This window comes from Prionailurus bengalensis, chromosome B1, assembly GCF_016509475.1.
Source record: "Prionailurus bengalensis isolate Pbe53 chromosome B1, Fcat_Pben_1.1_paternal_pri, whole genome shotgun sequence".
Lineage (NCBI taxonomy): Eukaryota > Metazoa > Chordata > Mammalia > Carnivora > Felidae > Prionailurus > Prionailurus bengalensis.
The window spans coordinates 13,009,809-13,032,064 of NC_057344.1; the positions used below are offsets into that span (position 1 = coordinate 13,009,809).

Sequence of the window (22,256 nt, forward strand, 5' to 3'; positions counted from 1 at the left end):
ACGGCATGCTCGCTCCATCACCGAACCAATGAAATTGATGTGTTGTGCAAGTTCCCTCACTCTGTTTTGCTGAACTTGCATTGTATTGCCCACCGCATATTCAGTCTGAAGCCAGCCTGGAACAAAAAGCCAGCCATCAGAGAAAAACATAGTCTGTCCTCAACAGCACCGGCTCCGCGTCAATAATTAGACAGGGGTCCGATAATTGCGTTGGCAATGAAACAACACAGTCAAAACTTTAGTTATTTCCACGAAGGGATTTCCAAGGGCCGAAACCAAGGTTTGAGATGGATGCCTCCCCCTCCCCCCTTTACTTACACCAGCACAGATGATTGAAAACGTGTGCCCTTTGTATTGTTTGGAATATCCCTTTCCAGTTGTTGCTTCGCATACGAACTAAAGAACTAAACTTGCTTTCATATATGACATACTTGCTTTTAAAAATCTAATTAAAACTTTCTTTTTGGTCCTTAGGTAGAAAGATGGCTCTGCTGAGATGAGCTCTTAATTAATGCACTGAGAGCTTAGGAGTCCCACCTCTCAACAGGAATGATTGACGTCCAAGGATACATAAATTACACTAATTGAGCTCCGTCTCTATACAGGCTTTCCACAGCCAACTCATCAGAGAAGCTAGGTGAGTAGACCAGCATAAAAAGTTATTTCAATATGTTGTATGCTTTCCCAAAGGGTGGAAGAGAAACTTTCCAGACTGTTGCACATTTATTATCACAGAAGGCAGTTCTTTTCTTCAGTTTTAAGAAGTAGGTTTGGTGTTGTAGGTTTTTTTTTAATTATAAAAATTAGCATTTTTAACGTAGCCGTTTAAATTCAAATAACCACACTCTCTTTGCAATTTTCAAGCAGCAAAACTTGTAAGCCAATTACAGTATGCAAAAACCACTTGGCATCATTTGTTGATATTAAATTTTGTTGCATAGCAACCAATGCATATGTTATGGAGGGATTGTTTGAAATCAAACCCAATCTTAGTCCTTGAGTTTGGTTTTTCAGGAATGGACCTAACTGTAGGTACACCTAACCCCCAGCCTCACCGGGGAACATACTGAAATGTTTCTTTTATGTTTATTTCATTCTGAGGCTCTCTGTTCCTCCATTTCTTTTATGCTACTATAGGTATTCTGAGGCTCTGACTTTCATGAAATCAAATAAAGCACTTGGTATAATCTAGAGTCTTATTAGTCTAAAATAAAATTCAGAGACAGAGCAACTTGATAAAAATGAAGACAATTATGCCATACTAAACTCCTTCATTTCTGTTCCAGAGTTTTATTCACAGATTTTTAAAGCTGTCTCAACAGTTAGGAAAAGCCCACCATTTCAATTATTTTCAAGGAAATATGAATAATATGGGAAATCTGGGATATTGAATTATTTACTTAAAATATGTCGTTAAAATATGATGTGTGAGGGGCGCCTGGGTGGCGCAGTCGGTTAAGCGTCCGACTTCAGCCAGGTCACTATCTCGCGGTCCGTGAGTTCGAGCCCCGCGTCGGGCTCTGGGCTGATGGCTCAGAGCCTGGAGCCTGTTTCCAATTCTGTGTCTCCCTCTCTCTCTGCCCCTCCCCCGTTCATGCTCTGTCTCTCTGTCCCAAAAATAAATAAACGTTGAAAAAAAAAATTTAAAAAAAAATATGATGTGTGATTCAGACAAAATATAAATAGGGACTGAGCTTCACTCAGTGTGCAATTTTCAAAGGCAAGTGTAAAAGGATAAAGACCACAAGAAACTAGATTGAGAACTTATTAAGCATAAAGCAGATCCAGCAAGATGCGGAGAAGTGGGAAAGCAAACAGAACAAAAGGGAAAGAAAACCCAAACAATAGAAACACTGCGGTAGGCGTTGAAAATAATAAATAAAGTACCAAACCTAAACGCACCAAAAAATTAGCACTGGCCAAAGTAGAGACAGTGCATGGTCAAAGGAAATCTGACAGATCGGAAAATATTTAGGGGAACCATATTGTCCTAGCACCAAAGCTCAAAAGGAGTTCTTTTAAGATTTTGGGTCTCCTAATACATTCAGGGGAACATGTTACCCTCACACTTTCTCTTTCCACTCCAGTGCTCTTTGCTGTGCCTACTGTTTCAAATTGTGAAAAATGTGGAGACCCACTTAAAAAGAAAATCATAAGATGGCTACATTTCTATCAAAATAGCTGTATTATTACCTGGGAGAAAACCTGAAGTGGAGAAAAATTGAGAGAGATCAGAAAATCCTGAGCTTATAATCTCGTAAAAAATATATATATAAAATGCTTTTAACATCAAGACTATCTCGCTAAGACTGAAATGGAATAAAGATGGAACAGCTTCTTGACTGTAAGATCTTTTTATTATTTGGTGGCTAACAGCCCCCAAATATAATGTGTCAAGACCATTGCACAATAAGTAATATAACATTTTCTCCTTGAAAAAATTATGGAGGTATAGTGAACGTGAAACCTGTGGCTCAAAAAACCTGAGCATATATTTTGATTTTCTGTAATTATGTGTTTATGTCACATTCTCTCATCATGTGATATGTGCTAAGCAAGTTACAGTACTTACAAGTAGTTTTCTATGAAGTTGTGCTTGGAATGACCTAAATCTATTCGTATCTCTTGAGAATTTACGTATTTAATAATCATGAAAAGGCAGTATCACTGTGCTTCATTAGTCTCATATCTGTAGAAATATTTATTAGTAGAAAAAGTAACCATATGTTCATCAGTTGGCAGATAGTTCTAGTTGAATTCACGTATTTTTAATGCAGTTAACACAAAAACCCAACGTACTTTGATAATACTATGTTAACGATACGTTTGGATTTAAATTGGTAAAATGTGCCTGAATTAGTACCAAGGTGTTTTGTTTTGTTTTGTTTTGTTTTGTTTTTTCCTCATATATGTTGGGTAATCAAAGTGCTGATGCCCGACAGAAAACCGTAAGTCATTATGAAATGGAGCACAGTCAGCACTGTGATGGGCCAGGGCCACCCTGCCTGGAATGGAACCATTAATATAATAGCCTATCACTCAAGCTAATATGATCAGCGCTCACTCTCTTCTGTTGCGAACACAAACTATCAGATGCAAGGTTCCAGTTGCTATATTGTATCACAATCATGCTATTATTATTTGATACATGAATGAACTTACCAAGAGGCATGTTGGTTGCCATTTCCCTCGTCAAAATCCTCCAATATTCCACACCCAGAGAAAGGTGTTTATGGAAACCTCAGGAAACTCTTCTCTTCAAAACAGAACACTTACATATACTTACTGCTTTTGTCATTTGACAGGTATCTTATACTCTTTCTTCATTCACAATGCATGTAATTCTTTAGATGTGGGACTATTCAGGTCGCTGGACAACTCATTATTCTAGGAGTGTTTGGTCTCTGGTTAAATTTCTTGCTTGTAAGTTTAATAACAATTTTAAAGCTCGTGTGGACTTATTTAAAATAAAATCTGTTATTTTTTTAAGACAGTAGTATGAAAAATACAACAAATAGCCTATAAAGTCCTGTGATATCAGTGTCGATATCATTTTGGTTATAATTTTAAATAACAAAAACTAATGATAGAAAAAACACAGACATTTATAAAAAGCCTCTTACCTCTAAACTAATTCCTAGTTACAGTTTCTTAATATTCCTTCCATAGAAATGCATATACCTTTAATTATCTGCATACCATTTATGCATTCACTCAGCAAGTATTCACCCGTGGATTTTTATGTCCCAAGAACTAATTTTGGCGGGAAGGTTGTAACAGTAAGCAAAACAGATTAAAGAAAAAAATCCTGGCTTTCATAGGTCATGCATTCTTGTGTGGAAAAACAGACTCTAGATGGAATAAATAAGAGTGTGTGTGTGTGTGTGTGAGAGAGAGAGAGAGAGAGAGAGAGAGAGAGAGAGAGACAGGGAGACAGAGACAGAGAGACAGAGACAGAGAAATGGAAGTACTATGAGGAAAAATAAAACAGGGAAGGATGCTTGAAAGTCTTGTTGCTGGGGGCGCCTGGGTGGCGCAGTCGGTTAAGCGTCCGACTTCAGCCAGGTCACGATCTCGCAGTCTGTGAGTTCGAGCCCCGCATCAGGCTCTGGGCTGATGGCTCCGAGCCTGGAGCCTGTTTCCGATTCTGTGTCTCCCTCTCTCTCTGCCCCTCCCCCGTTCATGCTCTGTCTCTCTCTGTCCCAAAAATAAATAAAAACGTTGAAAAAAAAAAAAAAAGAAAGTGCTTTTGTGAATAAGGAAAATTTTATTGAGAAAGTGATATTTGAGCAAAGGGGTGAGAGAAGGCATCTGGAGGTAGCTGGGGAAAGAGTCCGGGTAGCAACAAGAGCAGGTGCATAGCTTTGGGAACGGACACACCTCCTGGAGGAAAATGGCACAAAGGGCTGAACAGCGGGAAAGCAGGAGTGTGGGTAGGAGAGGAACAGCATAGGAGAATCAGAGATAGATAGCTAGAGGCTGCTGATCAATTTTAGCTTTTCATCTATGTAAGATGCGAAGCCTTTAAGGGATTGTTTTTTGTTCTCTGGGCTTATATGTGTGTTGTTATTTCTTTTTCTGGATGTGGAATATTGGAGGATTTGGGCAGGAGGATGACACGACCTGATGTGTGTTTTAAAACAACAGTCCCAGATGCTGTGCTGAGAATACATGGAAGAGGAGAAAGGGCGGAAGCAGGTGTACTAGTTAGGAGACTATTGCAATAATCCAGGCAAAGATAATGGTGTCTTGGACCAGGATGAGAGAGAAGGCAGTGGCGATACGTGGTTTCACATTCTAAATATATTCTGGAGGTAATACAAAATTTTCAGATGGGTCGCCTATGAGATGAGAGATCAAGAAGAGCCAGAGATGCCTCCAAAGGAGGATGGAGTTGTAGTTTATTAAGATGGGCAAGAGTAGCAGGAAAAATTGGGTAGAGTTCTGTTTTGGGCTCGTTTACCCTGAGATGCCTAATAAGTGTCCAATTGGAAATGCTAAGTAAAAGGCATTAATATAAGAATCTGTCATTCGGGTCTTGGTTAGAAATAGGACTTTAGAAATTGCCAGAATAAAGAAGGTGTTTAGGTAACCAGACTGGGTGAAATCACTAAGAGAGCAGTTGTGGGCAGAGCAGAAAGAGCACCAAAGGCTTAGACATGGGCACCCCTATGTGTAGAAGTCAAGATTGGGAGGCATGGTCAGTGAAGGGGGAGGGAACCAGAAAAGGGTGGTTTCCTGAAAGCCAAGTGGGAGCCATTTGTAAAACGTTGTCCTCACGTCAAGGAACATGAAGATTGGATGGGATTAGCAATGTTGGATCATCGGTAGTGTGGTAGGAGAGAAAATCTATTTGAAGTTGGCTCAAGAAAATGAGAGGAGAAAATTGGAAGTAATCTGTCCAGAGCACTCTGAAGGATTTTTTTTTAAGTTTATTTATTTATTTTGAGAGAGAAAGCAGGGAAGGAGCAGAGAGAGAGGCTCTACACTGAGAGTGCCAAGACACGAGGCTCAAATTCATGAACCGAGAGATCTTGACCTGAACCGAAACCAAGAGTTGGACACTTAACTGACTGAGCCACCCAGGTGCCCCAAAAGGAATTTTGCTATAAATAGAAACCAAAATAAAAATTTAGATGGTACCTATAGGCAGAAGTTTTTTAACCCAAAAACTGTAGTCTCACTTTGTCATATTAAAAAATACTGTTGCTGGGGCGCCTGGGTGGTGCAGTCGGTTAAGCGTCCGACTTCAGCCAGGTCACGATCTTGCGGTCCGTGAGTTCGAGCCCTGCGTCGGGCTCTGGGCTGATGGCTCAGAGCCTGGAGCCTGTTTCCGATTCTGTGTCTTCCTCTCTCTCTGCCCCTCCCCCGTTCATGCTCTGTCTCCCTCTGTCCCAAAAATAAATAAACGTTGAAAAAAAATTAAAAAAAAATACTGTTGCTTTTTAATTTTTTATTGAATTATTATTAATTTAATAGATACATTTAAAAAAAAAAAAGCAATACCTTTGTGCTTTGTACTTCATGTCCATACTAGGTTTTATCATTTGGTCATTCTCTTCTGAGTCCTTCAGAAGAGTTTTAAGGTTTTCCTCTATAGACCCTACACATTAATTTATTTAAATATTGTTTTGCAAGTGCAGGTACATGTGCATCACCGTTTACTTGATCAATAATAGAACAGAGAAAAGAAGCTATGTATACTCGGAGGCCTTCAAATTCATACATTAATTTGCTTTATAGACATTGCACTGTTATTTCAGTACCTAAACTACTTATTTATAACATACAATATTTTGCCCATGTTTTCGCAAGTGGCAATTTGTACAGTCGCCAGAAAGTAAGTAAAGAAACAGATTTTTTCATATTTTCAGAGGTAGGTGTACCTGAAATGAGCATCGTGTGTACATAAAAAGAATAAGTTGTAAAAATAAAATATGCTAGGTTGGATAATCATCTATAATGTTAACAGTCCAATTGCTTGTCATGTAGAGGAAGGTTGTGCTTTAATTAAGCAATAAGACATGACAGGGTGTGAATTATGGAGTAATAATTCTTGTCTGGTGTATTGTTAGACAAGAGGCCAAGGGGCAGGTGTCCCTGCATACGCCATGCATAAATTATTACACTGTAATTGAGATCTAGAACTCTATAGAATCATTCTAAATTATTTTTCAAATAATTTTGCAAAACAAGAAATATATTGAATTTATTAAATTCTGTGTTAGAGACTACTATAATGTGGTAAAATTAAGAAGCTAGAGGAGAACATTTATTTCAGTGGGGGGAATATAACAAGACAATATAGCAAAGTCAGCCTCATAATTTGTTACCCTCCAAGCAATATTTTTACAGAGAAGATTTCTAGGAAAAGGATACGTTAATTGGACATTTACCCCTATGATTAGAAAACAAGTAACGGGAGCCAAGTTTTAAGAAATGTTAACAGGGGTCCTTTCTGGCTTTTCTTTGTCCTTTACAAAACAATGATAACTAACACATAAGTCTAACATAAACGTTCCAGGAAAAAAAAAATGCGTCTCCCTGAAAGAACTTGGCGAGGGGTGGAGCAATTTTACAGAATTTTGGGTCCCTTTAAAATCAGTGTGATTTGTAATCCTCACGCTTCCCCCCTTAACATACCATTTTGAAGGGCCTCTTTTGTCAAGACATTAAAACAGATCTCTTATCACAAGAAAACACATTGTTTGAAAAACTGCTTTAAAAAAAAAAAAAGAAAACTCATTTCTGCCCATTCAAAAGAAAAATGTTTGAGGGTGAGGATGTGATTGTAATAAAGAGAAAGTCTACTTGCTTTTCATCTGTAGAGCACTCTGGGTAGCAGAGTTTCAAAAGATTACTCCTTTTATATTTTGTGCTCCTAATGCTAATATTGTCTATTTTTATGATGGTTGAGGGATTAACAAGTTCTGACTTCTTTTGTGACTATCGCAAGATGGATGTTATATATTACAACCTGGGACCATTAATTGTGTCTCAGGTTCTTTACATTAATACAGTTTATCAGCAAATTTGATCTCTTTCTGTAAGTGTGGTAACCAGAGATAGCTTCATAGATAGAAGATACAGAAAGTATTTTTGAAGAGTTCAAGACACATCCACCTGTCCAAGGTATATCCCTTAATATCTTATCACAGGACCATTAATACTTATTCCTCTGGATTAGTGTTTGTGTCTCAGCCCCTTATTAAACTTAAACCTCTTCTAAGTTAATGATAGAGAATCCAGTTATCAGTCATTCATCCCTTAATTTATCCGTTTGATAGACTGGTAGATGATTTATCTATATTTGCTCCAGTCCATGACAGAAAGCAGAGAGGAAATGAGACACAAGAAAGGAATGTTTTAATAAATATGAGACAAGAAAATGTCCAGTGTGAAACGTGGCCAAGATATTGGTGGGACAGGCCCTTAGGTACTGGAAGGTGGCTTGGAAGCATATTTTTTACATGGTCAGGGATAGATATTCTATCCTAAGATATTCTAGGATGAATTCTTCAGGCAAAGATGGACCGTGTCTTCTTTGGTGGCTAGTTTGTGTATTAAATAATTTAAAAGGTGGAAAAAGCCAAAGAAAATTTTACCTTCAGTACTTAACATTCTTACCCACTTCATAACTTATATTAGGTCCATAGATCTATCACAGTAGTTAAATAAAACCATTTTTGCCCATTTTTGTTTGTTCCTGTTTTAACTGAATTAGGCAAGAGTGACTTTTCTTCTAAATGGCTTCAATTGATCCTTTTCTGAAAATGGTTCTGAGTAGGACTTTACTTTTAAAATCTTGCCACGGGAGACCATGACTTTCAGTCCCTCTCCAAGGTTAGTTGGGTCAGTTTGGGGCAACTCATAAAACAGGTGGCTTTTAAAATGCATAATAGCCATTCATAGAACTATCTTTAGAGGACAATATTGGAAAATTATGCCATCAGCTTGCAACAAGGGCAAATGAAGAATACCTATGAATTTTTAGAAAAAGGTCATCAATTACCATGTTTTAATTTTTATACTGTCCTGTCATTGAGTTAGGCTATATCTACTGCTACATAGACTTAATTTTCTTAAGATATTCTAGGATGTAATAATATGTGAATATAATCATCTCGCCACTTGGTTGTCATATGGGGCTCCAAGCTTATTCAAACACGTACCACATCTACATTTCAGGTGGCCATACCACTCGGTAGGATGATCAAAACTGCTTCCTATAGGTTTGCATTTGTTGGGATAAATTATTAGTAGTTTCTGGGTCTCGATGTTAGGGTCTCTGCATCATTGCCTCACTAAAGTTTACAATAACATTGCAGGACTAGGTGTTCATTTAGAGACTGAGACGCAGGTTCATAGAGTTCCTCAGCAAGTAAGCAATGGACCCAGTGTTTTAACCCAAGACCATGATTTGAAAGGCAAAATTATTTCCAGTGAAGCATATTGTCTCCAGCTGAAGTTAGGGTCAGATTTTTTTTTCTAACTGAATTTAGCCGTTATTAACACCTTCTAAAGAAACAGAGAAACCCATTTTCCCAGTCAGCAAACCAGGGCTATTAAATTCCTTCCGGTAACTGTTTTAGGACCTTTCTCCTCGCCTATTGTTCATACCTCCTTTCTGCTCCAGGACCCTAATACGTTTTCAGAAGTGCAGTGGCAGAAGTAAGTCATGAAGTTACAGGCATGAGTACTGACCTCATCACATCCAGAACCAACTGTCTGTTCAACAGAAAGGGCCCTGCGGCTACAGCCACAGACCAGAAGCATCCCTTTACCTTCACCCATGTTTAGCTTTAGTCCATTTGGATGAACTGGTGTCACACATTGTGCATGGGGGTGGGTGGGGTTTTCATTATTCCTGTCATAATCTTTTGGTGAAAAAAATAATACTGACGTGCACGTTAAGGACAGATACAAAAGAAGAGACAGAGGCCATATCAAAGCGTTTTTGCGTGCGCCTGAGCCCATCCCTTCCCATTAGGTATACCTACCTAATGTTTTTTGTAATGCATCAACTTGACTCCTATCTTCATTCCCAACATGACTTCCCTGCTTTTTGTTTCAATTTTCTTCACCAGAGTTGCTGTTTCCGAGGTCTTTGACTTACACGCAGCAGCCTGGACTCATATTCCTAATTTTGTTCCTGTTATAGGCAGTTATTTATTTATTTATTTATTTATTTATTTATTTATTTATTTTAATATTGACAACCTCGGGCTGTATCCATGTTTGATTCACTCCAACATAGGCACTCAGCGGATAGGACATGAGTCCTTATTTCTGACAAGGTCACTCATCATATAAGTTGTCGAGTTCCTTGTTACTACATTTGGATTTAAAGTGGAACGTGTGTATCAGTCAAGACCAAAGTAGAGAAAGGAATGCTTATTATCTTGCACTACAATGGTATCGTCTTATCGTTTAGAATGAGAATTATTAATGACATATCCCAGCTTTATTCTCTCCAGCCCCTGCTGCATAGACAGCATGGAACAGAAAGCAAAGCTATGAAAAGCTAAAGTCAACAGTTGCTAGAAATTTCTATTTTTGGCTTCCAGAACAGAAAAAAAAAATCGTATCTTTTAAAATCATGGCAAAAAAAATCATAACTTTTAAAATCATGGCATATAATATAACCAAGAAGAAAAAGTACCGAAAAAAATTAAGAAACTAAAAATAGCTCAGTGGCAGTTTTATAACTGACAAGGCTGATTCCATCAGCCGGAAAGAACTTAACACCTTTACCTGCCGCCAGTCACGTGATAGAGATTTCGAGTTCACGGCTGAAAGCTAACATCTGATATGGAAGTATGTGATCAGGATTCATCTGCAGATGCATTTCTCTGCTTAATAAGTGTTACACTATTTGTGTAAAGGAAGTAAAAACCCCCAAGTTGTCAAGTCTAAAAAAAAAAAAAAAATAAGACACAAAGGACAGGAAAGCATGGAAATACTGGGGTACAAACAGCATTAGGACACCTGACAGTAATCCGATCTGTACCTGGTACTCAGCGAACTCTAGGTTCTTCACACAGAAATACTTTGAAAGAGAGGAGGTTGGTTGGAATCTTATATAATCAGCCACTGTCAAAGCATAAAAGAGAAAAATATCTCCCCCATGAAAGCGAGAGCAGAGACAACCTATGCCATTGAATCCTTATCTCGTGGGTTCCCCTCCCCGCTCTCCATAATTCAAAACAGGCAGGCAGCAGGCTGTACAGATGGAAATAGAACAGCCAGAGTCCGCATGGAGCATTACAGATCTGGCTAGTTGTCTAGTTAACAGTCAGCTATTTTTGGATAATACCCACAGTTGTTTTACCAAAGTGAAAAAAAAAAAAAGATGGATTTATCCTGAGTTCAGTATATAAAAATATTTGTACAGGTTGGTGCTTGGGCCTGCGCCATTTTCCTCACGTTTAGACCGCTCGCTGATTACCCAGACTGACTTCCTTTGCAATCGACAGCAAGGAGACTGTTGAAATGATACGATACTGCGGGCTGTATTAGTGGCCTGTGACAAAATTTTAGGTCCCAGAAGAAATGTTTTAGGCACTGATTTTTATTTGCGTGTGGTTTTGTTTGTTTTTGACTTCAAAGAAGCAGATGGCAGAGAGGCTCTGAGACTTCCTGGCAAATCATCCTCACACAGGTACAAAGGAGGCACTGTGTTAAGTATGTGTTCATCACAGTGCTGACCGGGATTCCTCAGCTAGCAGGCAACATTGGGGAACGTTCTGCAGTGAATGGAATTTGGGGGGTTAATGAGGCTTGATTCATGTATGTAGGGAAGCCGTGTGGGGAAAGAAAACAACCGTATATTGACAGGTACATTCCTCGTAAAACACTTTTTTACAGGTGAAGTTATACTGGCAGATATTAAGCTATCTTTCAAGCTATAAATCAGCTTGCTAATCACGAATCTTCAGTCTAGATTGAAGAATTTTTTACAAGACCAGCAATCACAATAGCATGTTTGACAAAAGCGACATTACAGTTATCTGTGCTAGTTTTAACAAAAAACGAAAAGATAACACTTTGTCATTGATTGATGCCTATTACTGTATTGTGTAGTATATCTCTAGTGATTTGCATATGCATATGTGTGTATATATAATTATCACATGTATTACATATTATATATATATAATTACACACACACATATATATAAAATCACACAACCTTGCTTTCTCAACTTGCTTATAATACAATAGATGAACTGACGCAAAGTAACCTAGTTTTGTAAGAAAAGTGCAAATAGCATGCATTAAAAGTTCAAGAGGGAGGAAACATATTTGGGTGGAGAAGTGAGAAAATGTCTTTTACATTTTTTTTATGTTTCTTCATTTTTGAAAGACAGAGAGAGACAGAGCCCAAGCAGGGGTGGTGCGGAGAGAGAGGGGGACACAGAATCCGGAGCAGGCTCCAGGCTCTGAGCTGTCAGCACAGAGCCCGACGTGGGGCTCGAACTCATGAACCACGAGATCATGACCCGAGCCAAAGCGGGACGCTCAACCGACTGAGCCACCCAGGCGCCCCGAGAAAATTTTTCATGGATAAAAAAAAAATTGTGAAATCTCCCTTCAAAAGATGGATAGCATTTCACGTGGTGAAGAAGGAAAATGTCATTAACAAAGGAATAACCATGGAAATTCACCAGACTTATTTAATAAGTAATGGCTAAAGCAGTCTGGGGAAACACGAGGATTGTGGCTGAGAGGTGGTTAGAGCAAAGCTGGAAAGGTAGGCAGGAGCAAGTCCCAGAGGGCTGTGGATGGCAGGAAAACAGGACTACAGTCATAATTTTTATTTAAGTGTACGATGTGAAGGAGTTTCTAATTGTCCCGTTGCGATCCATGTCTGACATTTCTATTCCAAGACTCACCTGAAACCTCAAGAAAACTAAAATGCTAATTGTACTGGACGAGGGGCTACTCTCTTCCTTCATTCTTTGTTACCTTGTCAAAGGCATTATCAAGGTCATGGGCTTTGTTAAGATTTTAGGAAGTCAGTTCTCAAGTGCAAACCAGGATATCTCTTGGTTGCCAGTGAGTGCTTCCCAGCTTCTCTCACTTCAGATTTCAGGTTCAGCTCAGTGACAGTTGTTTGGACAATTGTCTCACTAAGAGGCCAGTAAATTAGGGTAATGATGTCCTTGGTCTCATCTCAGACACCATTGTTTCCTGCTGTTTATACTGATGCTATTTAAAAGGGGGGGGGGAATTCCCCCTAATCTTGTACCTAGTTCTTCACAGTTCAATTATTTGCAGAGTTTTAAACCTTTGAAAGTATTAGCTTCATGAAAATGATTTCCTTTCTTATAGTCTCACTCTTTTTTTACTCAATAAAATGTAAATGAAAAATAATTTTTCCAGGATAACATGATTGTAGGAAAAAAACTCAGTTTGTTTCAGCCATAAATCAATCATAGCCTTGGATGCTAAGAAGTTTGGGTCAGCCCATTACAAAAATTGAGTACATAAACTGTGCTGAGTCTAAAAAATAAGAGGTTGAAGTGGCCATCCAGAAATCAGACCAATTATTTACATTGATGATCTTAAATCAGCCTAGTTGGTCAAAATCGGGCAAATTTTAACCCAAACAAGCAGTCCAAAAGGGATCCTACATGGCCAAGTGACATCAATGGGTAAAATTCTGTCACCTTACCCTGAGTGATGTTGCCCTCTGCCCTACTCGTTCTTTGTGGATCGTGGTGAGGATAGACTGAAGTCCATGTGATAATAAGTATCAGGCAAGGTTTGTCGGATCTTGATGAGTTCAACACTGGTAGTGTAGTCAAGAGTGTCTGGATTTCTCTTCCTTGTGGAGGAAGGATATTGCCCCTGATCGCAGTCTCTTAATGAGCGAAAAGCAGGCCAGTTGCGATCTCCGGTGTCTGTCGCCTCATCGGCTGTGGTGGAGAGACCTGTCCTGGGAAATAGGTGATGACATACCAAATATCTAAGTACTCCTCAGTGAGCTCCTCTGTGCCGAAGGACTTGGTCCCTGGCCAAGGTGTGGGACTCTCCTCTTTTCACAGATCAGAGAAGCAAGCACATGGATGTAAAGCTCTCCCAAACAAAGGGTGAGTGGGGGCAAGATTGCTAAGGTCTTTTCCCAAATGCTTTCTCTGAGCAAGAAATAACCGATTCTCGTCTGACGAGTTGTCCTGGTGGGATAGAAGTGTTACTTACCGCCCTTCTTCTTAGAGACACGAGAAAGGAATACAGCAGCTACGACTCGAACAGAGAGGAAAAGGCAGCCCCGTTTCATTTTGCTTCATAACTGATCAATTTCCGTATTATTTCTTTAGCAAAGAAATACGTTTCTCTGATTTTTTTTTAATTTCTTCAAAATAATGTAGTTTATCCCTCTATTTTTAAAAACCCAGGGGGCTCCTAGAAAACAAGTGTTGTCGTGAGGGTGACATTGCATGGTGTGCGCTTCAAGGTGGCCTGTGCAGGCGACAGGAGTAACAGGAATGATTAAACCCTGTCGGACAGGGTTAGGTTTAGAGCTTTCTTGCCTCATGACAGGCTGTGACAGTCAAGTGGCACCGAAGCAGAACAAAGTATAGTGGCAGTTTGCTGTGAGCAATGCAACTGTCAAAACTGCTGTACGAAAGCAAATGTTGGGGGATAACAACCAGCAAAGTTTGCAGCCTGGCCCCTCAAATGCTGGCGGCCAAGGTGTCTTCACAGGAAGCTCCAGGTTGTTGCCCCTGTCTAGGGCATTCTGCTTTTATCGTCACGACTGCCTACTCTGTGCTCTGTGCTCTGGGTATCGTCGACCCTCCATGCGATCACAGAGCCTACCTTCCTTTGGAAAAGTGTTAACCAACCGTCACAAAACCCACGCGGAGTGCTAATACTCCTCCATGAATATGTAATCCACGTGTAATTTATTGTGTTTTGCGTTTGGAGCCATCGTATGCAATCCACAAAGAGAAAGCCCGTCAGCCTGTGAGATCTAGTTCCAATTACGTCGCGCAAGAATAGGTCACAGCACAGATGTAAACCTGCCATCACAAATAGGGTGAAATACTTCACACCCAAAGCTACCACAGTGAACTTAGCATTCACCAGTTTCTTGATAAGTTGAAAAAAAAATTGCTTTACACCCATGTGGTTTCACAGGTTTTTATTAGAAGCCACAATAGACACTTTTCACCAGCAGTAAATGAGAAACCTTTCAACATTGTAATAACATGGGGAGAGTTTCTCAGCCTCTGTCATCCTATGGGAATTCTCCCATGGAGTTTCCATAGGTTGAAGGGAATGAGAAGGTTACCCACCCTCGCTGTCTCATACACGGGCTCAATTTTAGCATGGCGCTCCCTCATATTTTTCATGTTTGGAGGAGTCCAATGGAGAAGGTGTGACTTAAGGCAGCGGTCTGCAGGGTGCGAGGTGTCTACCTCTGATGAGGTCAGATTGTCCAGGTGTTAATATCAGCTAGGAATTCCCAGATCCGAAGATCCATGTTTCTCTCTGAGAAATATAATCTGAAAGACCTCACCTGGGTGTTGCCATAAGCTTTAACAAGCCGGGGCACTCAGCACAATAATGGTTCGGGTAAGCAAAAAGCTTACCGCGTATATCTTGTTAGTACAAGTAATGACTACGAATTTATAAAACACCTCTCGAATGAAAAACCATCTACACATACTTATGTACCTAAAAGAATTCATGAGACCTATGATTTCGAAGTTGCATCTTCCTCACCTGCAGCTGAAGAGGCAAACAAAATCATTCCACTTTTACTGTTAGGAAGGAGAGCATATTTTTTTTAAAAGGGTAGTAAATTAGCTTGTGCTGGAAGCATCTATTTTCTTTCCTTCATCCCTGCCAACTCCCTCTGTTTTCTTTGATGTATGATTTGCAAGCTACTATTATTATTTATGTGTTCTACAATTACGACCAGTGACACCCCCCTTCTCCAGCCCTAAGCCACAAATATGAAAGGAATAAATGTTGTTTATTGTGACAGTCTGCCTTTTGTCTGCGGAACAATGACAAAGTAAGCCACTGACAGCTTGCTCCTGTATTTACTACTGCTCCCCAGCTTACCTCTCAAGTGTCCTCCAGAATGTGGCATAGATGGACTTGAATAAAAATGCCTGGTGAGAATCTTTTGCATTCATTTACCTCCCAATGAGCTCCTGTGGGGACAGAGAGCGGATAAAGAACAGAAGGCCCAACCGGATGAGGACATTTTAAAGATTTTGTACATCTTTTGAGGGAGGGAAGAAGGAGCCTTTCTAGCGTAACAAAGATCTCTAACCACTAATGTACTTAACTTTTTAAATGCATTTCATTTTAAAATCACACAGCCTACAGATAATGCAAAGAGGGAATGCAGATCAGAGTCACTTATGAATTTTTGGAACGATTTCCATTTCCTCAGCCTGGGAACTTGTGGTGGAGCAGCAGACACACAGAATGATCAGAAGGACCAAAATGCTGGAGGATTTCCAAAGGGGCTGTACTAATTAGCTTTCGAAGCTGTGTTAACATGATATGTTTACTGGATGATTGCGCTTTACGAAACAGAAAAGATTAATAGTGAAAGAGTCACTACAGTTTTTGTACTCCCAGCTTTGAGCCTAGCACAGGGTTGTAAATAATTGCCAGCCAGCCTGCCTTTCACCGATGATGTCGTTAGTCAGAGAGGATGACTGAAAGACAGCACCTAGCTACGGTCTCCGAGAGGTTGCGTTTAGGGGCACGCAGTTCTGTTTCCTCTTGTTTTTAGTGGTTTGTGTAAAAAAAAAAAAAATTCACCACCCTCTGGAATTTCACTCTTAAAAAAGTATTTCTTGGGGCACCTGGGTGGCTCAGTCAGCTAAGGGTCTGACTTTGGCTCAGGTTATGATCTCACGGTCTGTGGGTTCAAGCCCCATGTCAGGCTCTGTGCTGACAGCCTGGAACCTGCTTCGAATTCTGTGTCTCCCTCTTTCTCTACCCCTTCCCCCATTCACACTCTGTCTCTCTCTCAAAACTAAACATTAAATTTTTTTTTAAATTTCTTTTTCCTAAACCAACTGTGTTTTCTACCAAATTTCTATTTTAGGAGAAAACATTAAAAAATCAGTGACAATTCCATTGTTAAAAAGCCGCTCACAACTTGCAAAAAATGTTTAAATGTTTTATCTTGTTTTCATGTTTGAAATAAAATTTTGTAGCAGCAGGTCTTAAGTATCTGAAATACAGTTTGAGTATTTAATGCTGCAGATAGAGTCACCGGGCAGAACTGGGTTAGATGAATGGAGAATACAAAATGACTTCACAGAAAGTTGATTAAGGGGCGCCTGGGTGGCTCAGTCGGTTAAGCGGCCGACTTCGGCTCAGGTCATGATCTCACAGTTAGTGACTTTAAGCCCTATGTCAGGCTCTGTGCTGACAGCTCAGAGCCTGGAACCTGCTTCAGATTCTGTGTCTCCCTCTCTCTCTGCTCCTCCCGCGCTCACACTCTGTCTCTCTAAAAAATAAATACACATTTAAAAAAAATTTTTTAAAAGAAGTTGGTTAAACAGAGGTATGGATGAGGGAGAAAAATGAAAAAACTAAGCAATGTATATAATATTAGTTAATAATTTGTTCAAGGAAGGAATGGAATTAAATCAGCCACATGACAATAAATGTGACTGTTAACATTCCAACAGGAGCCAGACTTTCAGATTGGCAAAATCCAACTGCTTAAAAAGACACATCTAATATTTTTTTTCAATATTTGAAAATATAATCATAAATAAGATATGTCTGGTAAATGTGGGAGAAAAACAAAATTGAGGTTGCTTTATCAATATCACCTAATGTGGAATTTCAGGCTATACCCATTAAACAGAACGAAATAGTCATTGTGGAAGGAAGTATAACGCTTTGTATTTACAGGAAGATGAAGCATTAGAAACTTTTTTGTACCCACCAACATCGCTGTGGAATACATAACACAAAAACTCCCAGAAATACATTAGGGTAAAATCAAATGATGAAGGAGATTTGGTTTGCAAAATTCTGAAAGAATTATAATTAAGTAAAGGGGAAAAACAAGGATCTGAATGATACAATCAGCAGAAATGTGTGTGTGTGTGTGTGTGTGCGTATGAATAGGCTGTAGGTGGACACAGTGATAGATGTTTAATAAACAGTTACATCATGCTTCCTACATGCCAACCACTATTCCAGAGTTTGACATATTAATTCATGTAATTCTCATAACAACCTTTTACGGGTGAGGAAACTGAGGCACCAGCTGGACAGGTCAACTTTTCAGGGTTCCCTGGCAGAGAGTAGTAGAACAGGATTTAACCCAGCTGGTCTGGCTCTGGGGCCTCTGTGGGCCTACACAGCATCCTGCCTACAGAGAATGTAGGTGTGTTGTTGTTTTTCCTTAGTTGGTGAAAAAATGTGAAACTACTCATGAACTGATCAAAACAAACTTTAAAAAATTTCAAAACATAGAAATTTACAGATAATATTGTCTTTAAAAACAATTTTTTTAGGGGCGCCTGGGTGGCGCAGTCGGTTAAGCGTCCGACTTCAGCCAGGTCACGATCCCGCGGTCCGTGAGTTCGAGCCCCACGTCAGGCTCTGGGCTGATGGCTCGGAGCCTGGAGCCTGTTTCCGATTCTGTGTCTCCCTCTCTCTCTGCCCCTCCCCCGTGCATGCTCTGTCTCTCTCTGTCCCAAAAATAAATAAACGTTGAAAAAAAAAATTAAAAAAAACCAATTTTTTAAAATTTAATTTAGAGAGGGAGAGAGAGCACACATGGCATAGAGGGCAGAGGGAGAGAGAGAGAGAGAGAGAGAGAGAGAGAGAGAGAGAGAGAGAATCCCAAGCAGGCTTCATACTCAGTGTGGAGCCCAACTCAGGGCTTAATCCCATGACCCTGAGTTCATGACCTGAGCTGAAATCAAGAGTCGGATGCTCCACTGATGGAGACACCCCGTTGTCCCTACAGGTAATATTTTCTAACCATAGCCCAGTAAAACCAAAAGTCACCAACAGAAGACGTCTCCCTCCAACAACAACAACGAACTCTCCACCTATAGATATAAAAACCTATTGTAATTAATTCCAGGATCAAAAAATTATCCCAAAACTAAGATTAAAGATAACTTAGCAATTAAATATGCCATAATTATACCTCTTAATACATGACACTTTTCACTCACCATTCTATTGTTTTTAAATTGCTAATAAAATTTCTAAATATTCTCCCTAATTCCCTTTATTTGTACTAATCTAGTCACTTAGGTATATCTCTGTTGAATTTAATAGACCACGATTGGATAATTTCCCACTGTTAACACAGAATTAATTTTATACCTTTGTAAGTATATATTATTTGTAATTTAATTTCCCCTAAGTTGGATCCATTATAGTTATAATAGTGGGATGTGTGACCTAAAAATTTTAATCAGTCCAATTCCAGAAGTCTTTTCACAGTGTCAAGGGAGGAGATGGGGCTTTTCAGTCACTACCAAGAAGTTTGATGATAGTAAGATATGGCAAATTTGGCCAATTAGCTTTTATTTCTTATGATTTGCCAGCCTATAATTGTCCATTATATGCCTGATGATCACCATTTCTCACATTTTCCTAGCTGTGACCCATGTGGATTGTTATACTTTCTTTTATTTTTTCCTTCCACTATGTTTTTTTCATTATGTTTCTAAGTATAGAGATTCATATGTATGTAAATTATATATATATATATATATATATATATATGCCATGTATATATGGCATGAATGTGTGCACATGTATGTATGTATGCCCACGATAAATAACTTTTCTGATAAGTCTGGTCTATGAAGAATCATTCATAATTAATTTACTTGTCCATATTTTAACCAAATCACTCTAAACATCTCTGTATCATCAATTGCTTAGTCAAGGCAAGAGTTCAGTTTTATTGATCTTTTTATTTTTACTATCAATTATACTAAGCTGGTTGGGGAAAAAACTCATCATTATCAGTCTTACAGTGTATTATTATTGTCATGGTTATTGATGGCTAAAATAAAAAATGTGTTCATACAGGGGAGAGGAATCATCTCTCATAACTGCCATATAAAGGAAATAACAAGTTGGAGGAGTGACGTTTAGGAATGAGGTCCAACATAAACAAATGTGCAGTGTCGCATCCGCTGTTAGGTCACTTCTCTGTGCACCGTGGGGTAAGCACTCACAGTTTGTGTTCCTCAGTCCATTATTGAAACCAATTGGAGAGATATCTCATATTTTCTAAGGTCTTTGTTGCTAATAAGAGACTAAGGGAACAAATCATTGTTTTGAAGCTTGATTTTTAAAGTCTTCTGTCCACAAACGTACTCCACTAAATGTCTATATCTACAAATATATGTCATTCTAAGGTCACATCTAAAAACTGTTTTTAATGCCAAAATCATACTCTAATGATTTTATAATACCCCTCACTCACAATTATATTTGAAAAACTCCTCACAGCCTATATATGGTTTCCTAAAAAGCGTTCAATTACACACTGCTCCCCTGTCAAGTATTCCAAAGCGTTGGGTATATACGCTATATGTCTATATTTGGGAAAGATTAGAGATAATCTATTCTAAAATGCATAGGAGATTCTCTAGCCCATTAGGGTTTTAATTTAAAGCATGGATGCAATTGTCCAATATATTTGTGATATTTGGAATATAAGTCACTCATCATGTTAAATATCAATTCAAGAAAATATTTCTAGGATATCATGACCCGTTACTGTAGCATCTTCCTTTTAATTGTTAATAGACAAGTCTTAGTGGCCACTTTTGGGAATCACTGGATGATAAACTCTCATAAGAAAGTCTTGTTTACATGGGAGCCTGGGTGGTTCAGTCAGTTAAGCATCCAACTTCCGCTCAGGTCTTGATCTCACAGATCGTGTGTTCAAAGCCCACATCGGGGTCTGTGCTGACAGCTAAGAGCCTGGAACCTGCTTCAAATTCTGTCTCCCTCTCTCTCTCTGCCCCTCCCTCGCTCACGCTCTGTCTCTCTCTGTATCTCAAAAATAAATAAACATTAAAAAAATTTTAAAAACAAAATCTTGTTTACCAGAACACCTGAGGAACACAGTCTTCTCCGGTTAGTATCAGGGCTCAGTATGCATTTTTTTCTCACAATCCCGTGAGAGCACATAGTTTGAAAATGCCTCCTAGGTCATGTTGTAGTGATCGTGAAAAGTGAAAACCTTCTGGTCCAATGGATAGAATTTCCTACAGATGGAGTTCAAGTGGTTAGTAGTAGAACTAGATTTCATGACCCTAGACAATCTCTTTCTCACTGCCAAGCAGGCAGTAGCACAGGATACATAAACAAATGAATGTATGAATCATGCAGAGGGTCTAGAGTGTACATATGTTCATTTAAATATTACCTGGACTTCCTCCCACTTCTCCCCTCCACACTGCAAACTCTTTTTTGGGGTGATGGTGTTTCATGCAACTAACTTTATTAATGCTTCTCTTCATTAGAGAAGGTCAGCAAGGTGGGAAACTGGATGATCTGAGACTCCAACATAGTGGCAGTTGATTTGGGATGACTGTTTTGCCCTAAGCAACCAGGTCAGCTTTTTTTTTTTTTTTATGCGAACTAAAGACATGGCTAAGAGTTTCACTTTAGCTGAAGTCCAGCTTCCCCAATTCTGGGGTGAGGAGTCGGGAGGGAACAAAGAGTTCTGTGTCTTTCTTCACAGCATCAAAACTGAATCAGGCCACTACAGCAAAATGATCTGAATGTTCACCCCATCATGAAGACCTCTTCCCTATCAGGGTGTCTGGTTGGCTCAGTTGGTTAAGCATCCAACTCTTGATTTCAGCCCAGGTCATGATCTCAGGGTTCATGAGTCCGAACTCCACTGTGTCAGGCTCTGTGCTGACAGTGCAGAGCCTGCTTGGGATTCTCTCTCTCCCTCTGCCTCTCGTCTTCTCTTTCTCTCACTCTCAAAAATAACTAAATAACCTTGGAAAAAAAGAAGATCTCTTCCTAACCAGTGACTTTAGCAACTCACATCAACTACAAACAGTCTGCTGCATCTGGGAAATGGTCTAGCTAGATACAGTACCAAGTTCTAGCTTAGTTTTTAGTCCTCTGGTTGCATTTGAATTAAAGTGGGGAAAGTGTTAGTACTTGGGGAAATTTCAAGTACATTCCAGATGTCAATAGTTCTGCCTGAAAATATTTATATTAGAGACAAAAGGAGCTTAGAAAATCACATTAATTATGTGTATTACCAAACTGTATTCAGCTTTTAGTGGAAAAGAATTCATCAAATGGAAAGAATATAGCTGACAATTAGTGGAACAAATTTGACAAATATATTTTCTGTTACAATATCTTGGCGAGTGGTTGATGACAATTATGAACGATGGCATCTGTTTATATTTGATATGAAAATAGGAGTGTGGGTTCCATAACACAAAGATAAGAAATTTCTATCAAGGGAATTGTAGCGTGAACTCAAGAAATTTAACGTTCTTGTTATGAATGGTGAATGCATTGGATTATTTCTGGTGTTCAAACCAACTGCTTTCTTAGTTGTCATTATCAGTTAATCATTTCTGTTACCATCATAATCATCAGCATAATATCTCTCATATGCTCATAAAATAATGAATATAATTTCCTAGCTAAGGGGCCAAAAAACTACAGTCTTTGGGCCAAATCTGGTCATCGCCTGCTTTTTGTGGGGTGGATGCCTGGGTGGCTCAGTCGGCTAAGCATCC

At 39.2% G+C, this 22,256-nt stretch overlaps 1 long non-coding RNA gene across 1 annotated transcript in view; it reads left to right on the forward strand.

The window, feature by feature from the left end:
* The first annotated feature begins 480 nt into the window (after nucleotides 1-480).
* Nucleotides 481-22,256, forward strand: part of LOC122470402 — a 268,015-nt gene continuing 246,239 nt past the window's right edge. Inside the window, exon 1 of the long non-coding RNA XR_006293907.1 lies at nucleotides 481-637. This is a non-coding gene — a long non-coding RNA (uncharacterized LOC122470402). The remainder of the gene's footprint in view (nucleotides 638-22,256) is intronic.